The sequence below is a fragment of the Phalacrocorax carbo genome, chromosome 5 (genome assembly GCF_963921805.1).
Source record: "Phalacrocorax carbo chromosome 5, bPhaCar2.1, whole genome shotgun sequence".
Taxonomy (NCBI): domain Eukaryota; kingdom Metazoa; phylum Chordata; class Aves; order Suliformes; family Phalacrocoracidae; genus Phalacrocorax; species Phalacrocorax carbo.
The window spans coordinates 47,961,435-47,977,518 of NC_087517.1; the positions used below are offsets into that span (position 1 = coordinate 47,961,435).

At 38.4% G+C, this 16,084-nt stretch overlaps 1 protein-coding gene across 2 annotated transcripts in view; it reads left to right on the plus strand.

Moving 5' to 3' along the window:
• The window catches only part of LRRC4C (leucine rich repeat containing 4C), a 101,364-nt gene that overhangs the window by 40,548 nt on the left and 44,732 nt on the right, over positions 1-16,084 (plus strand). Inside the window, exon 2 of one of the 2 annotated variants that reach the window (XM_064452316.1) lies at positions 2,998-3,130. The exons of the other annotated variant lie outside the window; for it this stretch is intronic. The gene's annotated coding sequence lies outside the window, so the exon portion shown is untranslated. The remainder of the gene's footprint in view (positions 1-2,997; positions 3,131-16,084) is intronic. 2 annotated transcript variants of the gene reach the window in all.

A 16,084-nucleotide genomic window follows, 5' to 3' on the forward strand; every position in this document is an offset into this window, starting at 1 on the left:
TTTCCCATGAGTCAAGAGACTTCATTTTCTCTAGTTTTTGCTTGCTTCCAAAGGATTTCCTTTGGTAGCTGCTTTGACACTATTCCCTTTTTATTCATTCTGTAGGAAAGCCTATTATAACTTTTTTTATTAAAATGTCTATTTGCATGTTCTTGAACTTATTAAACACAGACTTCTCACAAAAGTGAGAAAACAGACATACAAGTCTATGCTTCTGATACTCTTCATTAGATTTACTTTCAGAAACTTTGGCTTAATGTTGAAGAGCGTATGAAATCATGATCATACTTTGCAAGGGAGGGAGACACCACACACTCAATTTTTGCTTTAATAATGATACTCTGAAAAATACATATAGGGAAACTGCTTCTCAATAAGCAACTACTTAATTCTGAGTTTATTTGTATTACAGTAACTCTCATTTTGTACTCCTGAGATATTTGCTGGAAACTATGAACTTAAGTCATTGTGTAGAACGACAGAGGTAAAGCAACTTAGAAAATTGTTTATAGTGAGTCCATGAATAGAAGAATCCCATATCTTTGTTTACTATCAGTAACTTTTGTCCTTCTGTTTAATGAATCATTTTGCATCTTTCCATTTTTATGGATATTTTCACTGCTTGTAAGTTCCTCTAAAAAACGAAGCTCTTTTAACCGGTGGGTTATTTTTGAATAATTTTCTGTCATTCATGTTGTTGCTTATATTTTATTTCATTGGCCACTGCTATACCATCCAATATTGTTTTTGTTTCCTGTTACACTATAAAACGGATTTTTTTAAAAAATATACTTATTTCATACTATTCAATTTGGGGTAAATTAATATTGATGGCTAAATATATGTAACCACCAAGATTTACATATGCTTCCATAATCTTACATTTCCTGTGATGTTTAAAACAACCTTATCTTCATGTGTATAGCTCTGTGGATAAGAAACAGAAAGTGGAAGTTAGGAGATCTGTTTTCAGGTTCATGTTTTGTCACAGATTCCCTGCATGTTCCTTAATGTTAAAACACAGCTACACATCAACTTAATCATAAAGAAATGTAATGGAGTGATCAAGGCATATTGCTATGTCTCAAGACATATCAGTTTGTTATGTTGCAGGCTTCAGTTTGATCCAGAAGTAAATGGAAAGTTTTCCATATGAGTTCAGGATTCAGAAGTGGTGAGACACAAAAACCACATCACTGCCATGTGACCACAAGCTATGAACACTTGGCATGCCATTACCACATCATTTGGAAGAGCCTGTTAGGCTCTTCAGGACACATCTTGGACCATCTTTCTCTCTTTTTTGTGGCTTGGTTTCCCCCCACCCCTTTCTGATTGGGGGAGAGGGCTGTGTTGATCAGGGCATAAAGCATTTACAAAATGCTGTTTGAATAGAATTGTCAAGGAAATAAGTATTTGTTAATGTAGCGTAAGGATATTTTCTGTGGCGTCCTCAATTTTGCACTAATAATAAAGGAAAGAAAAAAAACTGAGGAAATACGCTCCTCAATGAAAAGCTGGTGGCTGGTACAGGGAGAGACAGTCCATAATCCAGTTTCAAACTACTAGTTATAATAAGTAGTCCCATGCATAACTTCCAAACTGTCCCCCTTTGAGTCAGACACAGCAGGAGATCAGTTTTAATCTCCATTTCCCTCCCGTGCTTGGATGATGCAGGAACTGTTGGTGACCCAGTACAGCAGCACAAACTCTGTCTCCATGTTAAGTAAAAGCTTCAGGCTGCATGCAAACAGGAGCTGTACATAAACACATAGTATTTCAGGGTGAAAAAGCTTATCAAGGAATCAAATCAACAGGGAGAGTAAGAAATCTCAGTGCCTATTACATCAAGAGCTTCCTACAGACACTCAGCTTTTGTCTCATGGAAAGTGGGATTTGCTTAGTTCCCAAGTGATTTCAAGGAGGTATGTACTTCTCTTTGCAAAACCAAGGACTTTGTCCTTCACTGAGACACTGAGGTGACATGTCTGGAGTCCAGCGGTAGAAGGAAGGAACAAATAGCTCTTTGCTTCTGTATCCTCCTTATAGACATTCTCATAAATAAATATATAAATGAAACCCCTCCAGGATTAGTATAGACTAAGAAAGCTCTGTGGAGGTTGCTAGGCAGCCGAGGCCAAAGGAATAGAAAGCAGGCAGGTCTTTAAAAAACAGAATCAGTGACATGGGTTATCTGGAGTCATCATTTACTCAATTGTCTTTTGTCATAAACAAGAGACAGTAGAATTTATTTTTCTTTAGTAAATGAGCAATGCTTTTAAAAGATTTTAAATAAAAGGTCTCTTTTGTCTCTCATTCCTATCAGTGTTTTCAAGCTATGAAATTACATGTATGATTATTATTTCTAATGTTTATTTATTCATTGACTGAAACAGGAATTTGGTGCAGTATATCCAGGCTATAACTTGAAAATGATTTAGCAGAGTACTTAATTGTCCAATTTTCATTTTCACCACAACATGCATATAAGACTAAATGAAGGAGGTTTCCAATGCTGGACGGTGTACCTTGCCCTCAAGAAGTGTCTGTGTTTCACTGTCACTAATGACAGGGAAAGAATTTCTACCACCATACCTGTATGATGAAGCTACCCATTACAGAAATATAGCAGTAACACATACCCCCTTCCTGTTACTGCTAAGCATGCAAAAATACAGGCATTTCCAATAGGCAGTGTTTTCATATGCAAGATTAGGTGATCACATTATTGACTAATTGCTGCCTTTGAAATCTCTGCTTACATTTGTGTCTTAAAGTATTCTTGAAATTAACTGTGTCTTCAGCAGCTGTATTATACATACAAGTATATTGAGGGGATACTCTAACCCTACAACTCCCCTCCCTTCTCAGATAGTGTAATGACAGCTCTATATCATTTTAGTCTACTTTAGTTATTTTCTCCTAATGTCTTCAAATTATGTGTCTAGAAGATTTAACTGCAGCATCATAGCTTTTCAATATTTGTTTCTTCCACAGGGTGGATGCTCTGGGGGGGTCCAGGCAGCTCTGTGGAACAGTCTCCAATGGGCTAGTAGGATGAGAAGGTCAAGGGGTAGTTTGGGAAACAAGGAGAAGCATCACCTCCCAAGACGGTAAACCTACCAAAAAGGTAATTCATGCTAGGATATTGTTATGCAGTCAGCTTTTCAGGCTCCAGGCATATCATGGCTGGAATGCATGGCAGAAAACTGGAAAGGAAAGGGAGCACATATCTTTGATAGTGTCTGGACTGTTCTTACAGAATCTCCTGAAAATCTTTCAAGAGCTTCTTAAACTGCACTGAGTTTCAACTCCCTTCCCAGTGTTAGGAAGAATTTGGAGGCTATATTTTACAGGGGTTTTCTTGTCTTCCTGTGGACCTGTTAGAAAATACAAATCACAAGTTTACAGTAACTTTCCAAGAAATTCCGTATAGGCCTTAAAAAGCACAAAAATGCCAGCTTATTAGCCATATAACAATTTAGCATAATTAATAAAATGTTGTTTCACAGGGGGAATTAATGGCTTTATTTTTAACTGTACATAATCTTGTTTGGTTGGTTTATTTCAATGTCACCTTCCAGGCTTAACTATTGTGTTTGTGGAGACTCACTTTCTCCCCTGAAGCCTTAATTATGGATGTTTTTGTTGCTAGCATTTCAGAAGTCCAAGAGAATGTGCAAACTAAAGATCTGTCATCCAACAGCATAACTGTAATGCTTCTTCCTTCAAGTTAGGAGGTAGAGTTGAGCCATGAAGTACCAGAACACTGAGATTACCTTCTGTCCCAACAGTTCAGCTATATGGTGTACTTCTGAGCCCAGTTAACTTTCAGTATGTCCATGATGTGCACACATTTATTGGTCCTCAGCTAAAATTAAGTTTGCTGAACAAACAGATTTTTGTCCACCCATCCTAAACCAATCATTTCCCATGGTACTTTATGAAATATCTGACAGGCTGACTTGCTGCTTTCATTTATTAATGTGCCTTAATATATGCAGAGTGTAAGAATATTAACAATGGAAAATCACACTGGTGGAACATAAAATGGGGTTTTGATGCAAAAGTTTTCATAAAGACCCATTCCCACATCTCATGAGACACCAAAAAGGCACAAAACATCATTTAATTCAGAAAGCTTTTTTCTTTGCTCAGGAGTATAGAAGTTTTGGCTGCTTGAATACTAGGTTAAGCTTTCAAATGTCGCTGGGAAATAACTTCCCTCTTGTTGCTGGTGAGCTCCCTCCAGCTCCCTGGCATTCATTAATTAAAACCATTCACAGATTCCACTGCTGCAATTCACAAAATGCTTCCATGCTTCACCAGGCTTGGCAGCTGCCAGAAAACAGGCCAATCTGCACACATATAACATTACTGAGAGTTATGTCTTTGTATAACCTGTAGTTGTGGTAGAGAGTCTAAAGCATTCCCCTCTGGAAAGAATAGAAGCTACTTGATTACATGGGAGAAGTTATTAATGCCTTTGTGACAGAAGAAAGGTTTGATATAGGAAAGTGAGAGTAAACATAGGTCTTGCTTCCTGCATTTATACAAATGGGGATAGTTTTCGGTTTATAATCTGCTTTTCTCTTCCACTCAAAGTTGTTGCTAATCAATTCGACCTAGGTTCTCCAGACCTCATTTCGTTTTCTGTTATGTAGAATAAATGAATTAACATCGCTTTTTGTTAATGAAGGTCCAGTAGTGCAATAAAAAATGCACCAGTTGGTTTTAGGTAATTTACTGTAAATAAAAAACAAGAATAGCTTGCTTATTTTTGGAACTGGTCTGAGATCCAGAGCATCTGGCATCAGTCCCTAGCTGCATTTCAGGTGTCGTCTTGGGTGCATTTTTCTACCTGTAAAATGGGTAGACTCTTATGGAATTTCTGTAATCTTCCTTTGTTGATGATTTTGTGATAATCCTTTCTCAAAGGGGGAAAAAGATCTCTGCACAAGAGTTAGCAGGGCTCCTTGAAGGAGCTTTAAACTGGATTTGAAGGGGGAAAGGGATAAAACCAGGCTTGCTAGAAATAAGCCTGGGGGTGGCACAATGTTTGAGGGATGGTGTGCTAGCAAGGTCCTTCAGGCTGTTCCGTAATGTGCTTAGTACACTGGAGCACACTTGAAATGCCTTTATACTAATGAACATAGCATGGGGAACAAACAAGAGGAGCTAGAAGCTTTGACCCAGTCCCAGAGCTATGACATCACTGGCATAAGCGAAACCTGGTGGGATGAGTCCTGTGATAGACAGTTATAGGCTCTTCAGGAGGGGTAGGCAGGGCAGGTGAGGCGAGTGGGTGACGCTGTATGTAAGGGAGTGATTGGATTGTATGGTGCTTACAGTTGGCAATGATATGGTTGAGAACATCTGCGTAAGGATGAAGGGGAAAGCAAATAAAGTGGATGTTGTTGTGAGAGTCCACTATCGACCACCCAACCAGGATGATACCAATGAATTATTCTACAAGGAATTAAAGGATAACTGTAGATCAACTGCCCTTGTCCTTATGGGTGATTTTAACTTCCTGGACATCAACTGGGAATATCATACCGTGGACATAAGGAGGTCCAGGAAATTTCTGAAGCACACTGAAGATAACTTATTGGTGCATGTACTAAGGGAGCCAACTAGGAAAGATGCCCTCCTAGATTTGTTGTTTGTAAACAGAGAGGGACTTGTGGGCAAAATGGTGATTGGTGGCTGGCTTGATCGCAATGATCACAAATTAGTTGAGTTTCAAATCACTGGTGACAGAAGAAAAACTGCCATCAAAACTTTGACCTGGATATGGGGAGAGCAGACTTCAGGCTGCTGAAAGAACTAGTTAGTAAGGCCCCTGGGAATCTGCTTCTGAAGACATTGGGGTCCATGAATGCTGGTCACTTTTTAAGAGCCACTCTTAAGAGTGCAGGAGCAGGCAATTTGGAAGTGTAAGAAGTCAAGTAAGCAGGGCAGAAGGCCAGCTTGGCTGAGCAGGGATCTTCTAGAACTTATGTGGAAAATGAAAATGTATGGACATTGGAAGCAAGGACAAGCAACACGGGAGGACTCCAGAGATGCTGTTTGCCACTGCAGGGAGAAAATCCATGCTGCCAGAGCTCGAAGAGAGTTCAAGCTGGCCAGCACTGTGAAGGACAACAAAAACATGTTAACCACAAAAGGAGGATCAGAGATAACATTGGTCCATTACTTGATGAGGTCAGTCACCTCACAGATAGGAATGTAGACAAAGCACAGACATTTAGTGCCTTCTTTGCCTCCATCTTTAACACTGATGATGGGCCCTGGGGCCCCCAGAGCCCCATGTTTGAAGACTGTGACTGGAGGGATGATAAACTTCCAGCCAGCCCTGAACTTGCGGCTCCAGCTGGATGCACTTAAATCTATGGGGCCAAATGGGATTCATCCCAGGGTACTGGGATAAAAGAGCTGGCCAGTGTTAGCATGGGACCTCTCTCCATTATTTTTCAGCAGTCTCGGGAGTCTGGACAGCTCCTGGTCAAATGGAAGCTGGCAGATGTTGTCCCAATTTTCAAGAAGGATAAGAAGGAAGACCCTGATAATTACAGGCCTGTCAGTCTCACTTCAGTGCCTGGTAAAATTATGGAGAAGTTCATTCTGGGAGTAACTGAAAAACACTTGGGAGACAATGCAGTCATAGCCAGCATGGGTTCACAAGGGGAAAGTCCTATATAATTAACTTAATTTCCTTTTATGACAAGGTCACCCATCTAGTTGACCAAAGGAAGCCAGTAGATGTGGTGTTTTTGGGTTTTAGCAAAGCTTTTGATACTGTCTCTCATAGTATCCTTCTGGACAAAATGTCCAGCATACAGCTAGACAAGTCCATAATGTGTTGGGTGAACAATGGGGCTAATGCTCTTTGATGTTTTTATAAATGATCTGGATGCAGAAATTGAATGTACATTAAGTACGTTTGCTGCTGATACTGAACTAGGAGGAGCTGTGGACTCCCTGGAGAGTAGAGAAGCCTTACAGCAAGATCTGGATAGACTAGAGTGCTGGGCAATCACCAACCATATGAAATTTAACAAGAGCAAGTGCCAGGTTCTCCATCTGGGTCAGGGTAGTCCTGGTTATACGTACAGACTGGGGGATGAGAGGCTGGAGAGCAGCCCTGTGGAAAGAGTTCTGGGTGTTTGGGTTGAAGAAAAGTTGAATATGAGTCAACAGTGTCCTCTGGCAGCCAAAAGGGCCAACCATGTCCTGGGGTGCATCAAGCACAGCATCACTAGCCAGTTGAGGGAGATGATTGTCCCACTCCACACTGCACTGGTGAAGTCCCACCTCAAGCACTGTGTGCAGTTTTGGGCACCTCAATATAAGAAGGACATCAAACTATTAGAGTGTGTCCAGAGGAGGGCAACAAAGATGGTGAAAGGTTTTGAGGGCAAGACTTATGAAGGGTTCACTTGGCCTGTTCAGTTTGGAGAAGAGAAGGCTGAGGGGTTGAGGGATGACCTCATCGCTGAAGGGCGACCTCATCGTGGTCTACAGCTTGCTCAAGGAAGGCAGCCGAATGGGAGGTGCTGATGTGCTCTCTCTGGTGACCAGTGACAGGACACGAGGAAATGGAATGAAGCTGCATCAGAGGAAGTTCAGATTGGACATTATGAATAGGTTCTTTACTGAGAGGGTGGTCAGACACTGCATCAGACTCCCCAGGGAAGTGGTCACAGCGCTAAGAGTTTAAGGAGCATCTGGATGATGCCCTTAGTCATATGCTTTAGTTTTAGGTAGTCCTGTGAGAAGCAAGGGTTTGGACCTGATGATCCTTACGGGTCCTTTCCAACCTGAGATATTCTATAATTCTATGAATCCTACCTCAGTGCCACAGAGAACAATTTAGATTCCAGGCTCTACGCTGGAAAAAGAAGTTACAACCCTTCAGGGCAAATATGGAAAGAAACTGAAATGAGATGACATTGTAATCTCTTTGTCTGCAACATATTAAATAAAGTTTGAACTTCTCCACCCCTATACTTAATGAGAAACAAGAAGCTTAATGGATTGATGTTTTAGTCTCTGATTCACTGTTTAAATTGTGTTTCATGTTGTTGGAAATGCCATTTTTACTGAAGGAAGGGGAAGATAAGAATGCTGTTTTAATATGACTTGAAATCTTGATGGTAAAAGGTAATTTATCTTTTCAGGAAAAAGCTTTCATCTTCACTGGAGTCTAATGATATTGATCTGAAATCAGTACTAAGTATATATTCTTGAATTCTAACCAGATTCTTCTTCTGGCGGGAACCATAATTGTTTTGTATTGTTCCAGCAAATGGAGCTCTTTCTGTGCATTTCTTTGGCTGCTCAGTTTACAAGTGGCTGCATTTTGCTGTTCTGGGTGATCTTTTTTTGTCTATTTTAAGATGGATGGTTCTAAATTTTATATTTGTGGCAATCACTGTGCCCCTTCAAGGGTATTTATAGTAAAGTCATAGTTGTCAATGCTGGGTTTTGTTTTGTTTTTCTTTTTCTAACAGCTAAGAAACCAGTTGCGTTCCATCATTTATGGAAAAGTTCAAACCTTTCAAATTAAGTGAAGTGTACACAGCTTCAGAATGAATTATGTTCGTAAGCATAATGAAAATCTCCATTTGAGAATAAGACATGTGTCAGAGTTTGGAATGGAACAGAAGAAATGAGATATTCAAATCAAGCCAGAAGTTCTTTTCACCTAACAACAATTCACATAGCCATGTTTAGAACAAAGCTTGTGTTTTGAGTGGCTATAGATACAGACCTGTGTGTGCACAGCTAGCTCTACAGAGCTGGTGATTGATAAGACTACAGTCACAAAGCATGTGCGTGCAAAACTGTGTAGGCGGTGCCCATTGCTCTCAGGCAAAGGAAGTGCTCAAGTAAGTAATTTTTTATACTCCTTATACATATAAATGAAAACTGGGAAGCTTCTGTTCAGTCTTTTTTTTTTTTTCCTTTTCACCAAGAGACCTCTAGGGTTTTATCTTATAAGAAAGAACCCTTAGACAGAACCAAAGTCAATAACCCTGAAGAGACAAATGGAGACAGGAGAACTTAGCAGCAATTCCTTCAATGTTTCACAAAAGACTAAAGACTCTGACACAACAAGGATAGACCATTGTTTCTCTGAAATTATCTGAGAAATCAAATATGAAAGAGATGAGTTACCAGGTAGCCTTCACCTGCACTACTCAATGCCATATACATTGCTCTCTCCACAGCTGATAACACTGTATATCATAAATTTGGTATGTTTTGTGGGGAAAAGTGCTGTATTCTTTTTGTTTAAACTTACTGGGTGAAATTCCTCTTTCATTAAAAACTGGTAGAAAAGCTGGCACCTTTAGTGTGTCAGGATAACAATGATTCAGTGTCTCAATTTACTTCTTTCTTCCTCTCTCTAGGGTTGGTTTTTGTTCACCTGCCACTTCTGTTTTCTATTGTTATTTCTCCATTATTATTTATTTTCTTACCAAATATGCTCCTTTTCCTGATTTCCCATTTCATTCCTCAAGTTTTATTATGATACGTGGCAGAAAACTGGTCACCTGATACTGAAGAATAGTTTGGGGTACTTTCTTTTTGTAAGACTGAATGTTCAGGAACCTTCCTCTGAATGTTCTGGTTCCTGTACTGTTCCAGGATCCTGTCCCACAATTTTTAACACTAAGTTTAGTGGAAATCTTGCTTTCACTACAGTAGAGTAAAACTGGTGGTAGAAAAGCTGATCTGAATACCAAATAGTAAAATTTCTTTCCTCGATTCCCTTGACATCTTCGGGAATTGCAAAGGTTTAGTTCTTGATTTGGCAACATATAATTGAGAGGTAACAAAAATTCAGCTCCAAACTACTATAAACCTCTTCTGACAAAAGAAACCATGTTAAAGAGGGGTAAAGGGGTGGGAAAGAATTTACTCTTAGATGCAGCAAGGAGATCACTCTTTATTGATATGACATTTGTACCTGTTGTAAAAGGTGAGGTCTCTGTGAGAAGTTGTTAATATACCTGAGATCCATAGCAGCTTTTGTTTATATCCAGTATCTGATGTAATATTTATTATCAAGATATTGAAAACTATAACAAGAACTGAATATTACCAAATGAGCAGCCAGATTAGGCAAGATGATTATTAAAAAAGCGAAGTGAAAACAACTTACAGACACAAGGTGTCCGACTGCAGCTAGAACTCCCCAGGACATTTAAACCCATATCAAAGGAGCTGGAGATGGAAGCTATTTTTGTGGAGTTTCATGAAGTGGGGGGAAGGGGCAGAATTAATGACTGTGGCCTTTGGGTAAAAGCACACTGAAAGAAATTTGCATGAGGGGTGTGGATGAAAGATAGCTGTAAGCATAGATTAGAACAATATTTTATGGGGTTTGCTTGTTTTTATTTTTTGCTTGCCATACTCTGTTTGCTTGCACCATGTAAATCCTTAACCTCAAGTTTTGCTAGGTATAGCTTGCTTTTTTATTTTTCATCCTGTCTTATGTTGGGGAGCAAGATGCCTCACAGTGAAACAGTAGGGCTGTCTGCATGCTTGAGGTAAAAAGTCAGAAGAATATGTATGCAGGTAGTGGAAAAGGAGCTGCACCTTGAGACACAGGTGCTGAGAGTGCTTCCTACTGCTCTGTTAAGCATCAGTATGGGGGCTGTGGCTGCCAAATATCAGCCTTTGGGAAGAAAATCCCTCTGGCAGAACAGGCCTCTGTTCTTCCTGCTTAGAAGCAGATGGCAAAGAGTTAGCCCACATCATTAGGCAGACCTGGATATACTGTGCCTCTTTAGGATGAAGATTACTTTAATCCTGTAAATCATTGTTCATTTCAGACTTACAGATATTTGAACTGACTTAAAGTAAAATAAAAATTCCTTTGGAGGGTAATCCATGCATTTTTTCTATAAAGCAAGTGAGCAGTACAAACAAGGATGATTTTATACAACATAACACAGAGTAGCTAACATAGGTGAATGAAAGCCAAACTGTGAATATATTTCTAATATATTAAAGCATTGGTTTATATTAGCTAAGTAGGCTATTATATATTGTCATAATATTATTTTCAATAGTTTTCTGACAGTGTTATATCAGTGTCTGTGACAGTTTATGAAAAGAGCTATATGAACACAGCATAAGAGAGAGCTATGCATTGTTCAGATGCTGCAATGAAGGAAGCAATATCTTTATTTAATCCTCTTGAGTTATAGCTATGATTTTTTTTTTTACTGGGCTGATGGCAAGACTATTTGACCACTTCACAGTTGTTAACTCCTATAGATACACAAAGTAACAGGAGATACCTCTCTGAACACAGTTAGCCTCTGATCAATACTTAAAAATACTGAAAATGAAAAACATCATAACCGAAATACATCATAATGATAATGGCAGCACAGTGCCCAATATATTAAATAACCAAGCAGCACAAAAGTGCTCAATTTCTCTGAATATTGCACTCAGAAGTGGGTTTCTTTAGGAAGACTTCATGTTTAGAAGCAATAGATACTGAAAGTGAGTAGGTCATTTGTTTATCTTTGCAACTCCTATTGTTTGATTATTATTCCAATTTACAAAGAAGCTGAGGCACAGAGATGAAGCGTTGAGGAAGTTAGTAGTTAGAACCTCTTTCCTACTGTCTTTGATCTGGAAATCTGAGCCTTTTTCCTCACGGAAAGTACCACTTAGTCTATAAATTCATTATCACATACCTTTATAGCTCTTTGAGGATCTGAGATGCTACAACTGAAAATCATCCTAACATGTCTAAACAGAGAGAAGCTGCTTTAGTCATGGGAGTTAAATACAAAGAGCTAGTGATGGTCCCGTCTTCAGTCCTGTACACTTTCTTAATAATAAAGTAGCACTTTTTATAGCAAGGGGTTAATAGCTAAGCTAGACCATATTGTCCAGTTGCACAAGCATCCCTATGTAGTTTTGCTAGGAATACTAAAGTTTCGGCACAGTCTGTATGTTTTGAACTGTAAGCAACAGATCTTTCTATTTCTCCTGTCCTGGGATCTTCTAAGTGCATATTAAACATTGCAACTAGTTGCTGAGTTCCACAATAATGGGTAATGTTGGCAAATATCCACTAGTGAAAGATCTGAGAGCCACCATAATCCATTCCTTTACTGCAGCTAAAAGTTGAATTTAAAATTACCAGCATGAAAAAGAAATGTTCTTTTAGTAGAAATTGTAATTTGATACTGAGTCAGTGGTTGTTTAAAAATGGAGTTTCAAAAAGAAAAGTGTCATGGTCCAAAAAGGAAAACAGTGAAAAATGAGGCTTGCACACCAAATTCTCTTAATTCCATGTTTGGGAAATTTGTCTTCCTTGCTATTTTGTTCTGTAATATTCCCAGGCTTTTTTTCTTCTAGTGGTTCTGTTTCAGACAGAATGCCACCAGGAATGTTTTTCTAATGACCTTTCCACTAGCCCAGTTAACAGGCTGATGAGATTCATATAACAGCTGAAGATTGCTAAGAAAATCTGAATAAACCAGACACACAGCCATTTACAATAGTTGTATATTTCTCCTTCTATTTCCTATTTCTCTTTGATTAAAAACACAATATGAATAATGTTTTAGAAGGTGAAAAGTAAAACCTGAATTTCATGGGATTTAATCTGATGTGTGGGAAATGTAAACCTAATCTTCTATTTAGGAGTGCTTTGTTTGAACTGACTGGCATGCATTTTCAATTCCAGTTTACTAAATGTGTTCTTCAGCTTCCTTCATTTATGGATGTGGTGAAGGAGGAACATTAGACATTACTTATCTTACTTGCCAGAGTTTCAGATTTTCCTGAGCCAAGTGTGAACAAAGAATTTCCTGTAGGAGAGCCTAATGTGGAATTTGGTGAGAATTTCACAATTAAAACTGTAAGCTATGCTGTCTGCAGAATGAAATCACTGGGAGACTTTATTCCATCATGCTTAGAAATGACTTCCTGAAAAAAGATACGATATTCTAGGTTCTCATAGGGTATCACATTATTCATTCCTCTGTTTTCAAGTTAGGCACACAGAAAATGTTGATACAAGTAACTATAATCAAGGAACTTCTAAAAACTAAATTAGGGATCATCCAGATGAGAAAATTTTATTAATATCTTGATAATGAAGGATATAGGCTCCAGTTTTAGTCTCAGAAGCAGATTTTGGTGTGTTTTTCAGTCATTTGTTACTCCTGATCTCTGGAGTCATTATAGAACAAACAAGAGAAATAGGAAAAAAATGAACATTTCTGAAAACAAAGCACTTTTATAAATATAGTCTGATCTGAAACCTCTTAAATCTAATGGAAAGGCACTCTCTGACTTTTGAGAAGCATGTTGGAGCTTTGCCCTAGTGCTAAATTGCCTGCCCATTCAGCTACATGAAGATATGTATGTTTGAATTTGGGGGTTTTTTTTTGTTTTCATACTAGCTTTTTAGTGTTGATTAAATTGTATTTATGTATTTTGATGATTTAAATGTTAATACAAATAAAACATAAACTTCAGAAGTGTTGAAAACAACTGAAATGAAGGAGAGGAAGGACTGACTTAGAATGCAGAAGAGCTATTTGTTGGTTATAATAGTTAAGGTTTATTTGGAAAATAAATACTGTTAAATTACTTCAATTCAGAAGGAGGTTACAGAGCCATTGGTGTATGGTGCTCAGAATCATTTCTGCCATGCTGTTGTACCAGGAATGCCATGGTTATCTCAAGTGCCCTGCAGATGAAAAGGACAAATACAGTTTCACTATTACATATTATGTTCTCTACTTGAAGAAGCTGAATATTCCCTAGTCATGACTATGAATTTAGCGCATGTAAGAAATTACATTGAATAGGATATGTAGACAACTGTATCGACCCTTATACATCTCTATACATACCTGTATTGATTATAATGAGTATTAAAATGAAACTAAATTTATGAGGGCTGTAAAACTTACCAATGGTAAATTAATTTGGAACTTCATAGCTTTATTATTTTATTCATACTTTAATCCTATTTTTATGGTTTTTACTATGTTACTCCATGACAATTGTAATAAAAGTGCACATACAATCCATTAACACCTCTACTTTTTACTTTCTTCGTTTTCTTAGACAAGCCTCACTGAAATAGTAATTTGCCATATTTCTTCACCTCCTTTTCCCCCCTTTAAAATGACTGTAGTTCATATTTAAGGATTGCTATGGTAGAAAATCGCTTTTATTTCCAGTAAATGTGGGAGGGATGGAATGGTTATATTGTATACATCTCATAAATATTATGATGGTCTCTTCAAGTGCATAATCATGTTTTAGTCATTTATTCCCTTATATTCACTATCCATTGAGACCTTGCCTCATTCATTGCACAGGATGACTTAAAAAAGGAACTGCAGACAAAGAAGTCTGGGATATTTTTTGAGTGCTTCTCTTTGCAACTGAAAGAACCTATATTTTTTTGCAAGTAATGGGTTTTAGATGTAATACATATACAATTTTTTTTCCTGCTATTATTAGGAAGTTTAAACTCTGGCAGTGAGTATTCAGAATTCTCCATCAAAACAGCTGGAGTTATGTACATGGAGGGGAAGGAGACTATCAAGTTGAGCTCAGCAGTGCACCTGAGAAACGAGGGTGCTTCCCTAGACTTTTTTTTTCCTGTGGCAGTAGGTAGTGTAAAGAGGAGGGATGTTAAGGACTGAACACTCCAGATGCCCTGGCTTGTGCTGCCAATTGCATATTTTACACTCTTTCCATTCCTCTCCAAAAGAAACAGGTATGCATTTATAATATAAGTTTTGTTTTGTTTTCTGCTAAGTTGGTACTTTTTATATAAGTTAAAAGGAGATTTTTTTTCTCCTTTCCAATTTTTTCCTCCCTCAACTCTGAAGAGATGTTTCTGGTCTCCTTTGATATACTGTTTCTCTCCTCCCTCTGCATATAATCAATGCTTCTCTATTTGCTTGGTCTTGTAGTTCTGTCCTTGCAAGCTTCAATAGCTTCATCATATTTGGTTCTGCTGAAGACCTTATGGAAAACACTGAAAAACATTCTTCTTGGAAACAATTCTGCCAATGTCTCATTGATTTAATTTGCATCAAATAATGATTTTTTTTGTTTCTCTTGTCGCTGACTCATTCTGTCCTTCTCTACCCCAGATATGTACAGTGATTTCCTGACACCCTCTCTATTCTGTCTTCCAGATCGGTGTTCTAGTTAGCAATTAGTCCTTGTCCTTGCGTCCCCTAGCTCTATTCCCATTCTGTCCTGAGGGGGTGATTCAGAAGCTCATTCTGCTTAAGTTGATTCTGTCCCTGTTGTTTGCCCCTACAACTGTTTATGGTGTTGCATAATGAAACAGATAGATTACAGATGTATTTTTTAAATATTCTGCCTTTATGGGGAGGCTTGTTATTAACCTGGGAGTTATAACTTGGTTCCCTGGAGATCTGGGCTGTGAGTCAAATTATACCAGCACAACCAAACGTATGTTCAGGGTATGGAAACATGTGGCTGGGGACACAGAAAACAGGAGCTTCCCAAGAAAGACACAGTTGCCAAGAGAAATGGCTGTGGAACAATGGTCTATTTTCTTTGTCATCTGTCCCCAGGTCTTTTATGTTAATGATTACATTTAGGCAACTTTCAGAAAGGTAAAAGCCCTTTCTAGCTCATCTGTGTTTGAGTGATCTCCACCAGTCAGTATTAACCAGTCCCTGCAGGACAGGAGAGTGAAAAACAACTCTGCTTATTGACTTTCTCATTTTGAGGGAGCTGAACTGTTTCCAGCAATTAAAGGTAATTTGAAGTTTTCTGGGAAGTGTAAAAATTAGAGTAAGTAATAATAGTCCCTCTTGTTTCCCAGCCCTGCAGGGATTAAGCTGTTGCTCACTGACAGCTCTCTTTTTTAACCTTTGTATGACCTCCAAGGGATTTATGACCCCAAGTTAGAGAAAACAGTACTAATCTAGTGCCCTTCCTCATCTCAGATGCCACCTTTCTGTGAATAAAATGTATAATATGCTCTTCTCTTTTGGAACACCATAATTCTTAGGAGAAATGCAACATGCAGTATTGA